The 1934-nt window shown below is 53.9% G+C and overlaps 1 long non-coding RNA gene across 1 annotated transcript; it reads right to left on the reverse strand.

Moving 5' to 3' along the window:
• Nucleotides 1-571: 571 nt before the first annotated feature.
• Nucleotides 572-1612, reverse strand: LOC119326670. The gene is made up of 3 exons (XR_005158109.1): nucleotides 1490-1612; nucleotides 1173-1376; nucleotides 572-1085 (listed from the first exon to the last, which is right to left on the reverse strand). It is a non-coding gene; the product is annotated as an uncharacterized LOC119326670 (long non-coding RNA).
• Nucleotides 1613-1934: the final 322 nt, after the last annotated feature.

Below are 1934 nucleotides of genomic sequence, written 5' to 3' on the forward strand. Positions count from 1 at the left end.
CACTGCATCAGAGAGTCAAGTGAACTTCATTATTTCTGTTGTCGGACGTACATTTTCTCAAACGAGTTTTTGTTGTCTTTTTTTCCAAGTTTTTTATGAACGAGAGTGGACCACAGAGATGAGGCAAATGAACCGCGACATATGTCAAAGTGAACCTCATTGCTATCTTGTTGTTTCGTTTAAGAAAATTGCACTTTCATGTTGGGCGCAAGTGAACAGCATCACTCTCAAAAGTGAACCACATTCGAGAACCAAACGCACTGCATGTGTTGACGCAATCAACTAATTTTTGAGACACATGAAACAACACCATTATTTTTTTAGGCAAGTAAGTGAAGTGCGCTTCATGTCGGGCATAAGTGAACCACATCATTATGATTTTGTTTTTTTTAACTTTTTTTATATAAACATGGGTTGACCAAGATTCTGGCGTCTACAAGCTGTGCACCAACGGACTGCACTACACGAGGAGTTGGGCCGCTGTGTCGACTCTAGTGAACTTCATTTTTTTAATTTGTATAAATTTTTGTCTTTCATTTTTTATCCACTACAGCCAAGTGGACTGCTCCATCCTTTTCTACAAAGCAAATCATCAGGTTCTAATAGTACTGCACACACACGCGCGCCGTACTGCATGGATGCGCTGGCAAACCGCATGGATGGAGGCTCGCTATCCAAATTACAGGAACTGCAAAAAATGGCAACAAAACTGCAACAATAGCTACGTCGGTGGAACCGGTGCTCCGATTAACCACACATAAAGGAGCACCGAACTGCATGCATGGGGGTGGAATCCAGGTGGGGGCGCGCCTCGCCATGTGGCCACCACAGCTAGGCCGGAGGCAGCAGACCTGCACAAGCACAACTTTTCGTGTGGCTGTCGTTGTCCTCTCAGGCCAAAATCCCAGCGAGTAGCACAGCTGGAGGCGTGTCTCCCTGACGCAGAACAGAACCGCATGCTCCAGGACCTTTTGCTCGTGATGTACTTCCACGGGATGGAGAGAGAGCTGCAGGTGCCCATACTGTGGACCGCAGTCACACGCGAAATCCGGGTACTGCCGATTCCTTGTAGACAAGAAAACCTTCTGCAAACAACAAAACCGAATCGTATCAAGTGGTGAGTGGTGTAGTGAATCTCCTCACAGCTAATGAGTGAAAGTTTCAGTGCTTACTGCATATACGTGTGTGCTCGTGCGATTCACATGGTGGCTCTGGCGACGACACGATCCGGCAGGCTCGCCACGCTTTGGATCCCCTCTCAAAGAAAGAGACAGCGAGGGGGGGGCATCTCAGAGATCATCGGGATGGGGGCAGGTGAAGCGGCGGCCATCTATGAGCCCGCACTAGGAGGAGGATGCAGCTCTCCTACTACTTCCCTGCAGCACAGATGCGGGTGTCAGGATTTGGAGAGCAACCGCCGTAGTCGCCAGATGGGGTGCCCGCACGAGATGGGGGCGGAGTGAGCTGCAGCTTGAACAAAAAAACTCACCTGTGTGGGCGTAGTGAGCTGCATAGTAGCCGAACGTCATCCCACGCATCCCCAACTCCATGGCCGCCAGATCCGGAGGAGGGGAAGCCTTGGCGGCCGCCACGTCGGTGCAGCACCTCGCCCTCGCCAGGGGAAGGTTAGTGGGGGCAGCCGCTGGGTTCAGGTGCGGGGCGGCGCATGATAGTCGCATGGCGGGCGGGATCCGGTGATCCGTGGTGGGGCGGGGCTCCGCCTAGGGGCTTGGTGGGTGAGAGGAGGAGGCGTCGGCCGGAAGGAGAGAGGAGGCCGGTCGGCGGTGAGGCGAGCGAGCACCGCGGCCAATTTGGTGCTGGTGGACCGGCAACGGCGCGGGGCGGCCGGCGGAGCAGTGCTTCTAGGTGGCCAGTGGGATGTGGTGGGGGTGCGGCCGGCGGGGAGGAGGAAGTTTGAGGAGGAGGCGGGTGGG

This window comes from Triticum dicoccoides, chromosome 6B (assembly GCF_002162155.2).
Source record: "Triticum dicoccoides isolate Atlit2015 ecotype Zavitan chromosome 6B, WEW_v2.0, whole genome shotgun sequence".
In the NCBI taxonomy this organism is placed as follows: domain Eukaryota; kingdom Viridiplantae; phylum Streptophyta; class Magnoliopsida; order Poales; family Poaceae; genus Triticum; species Triticum dicoccoides.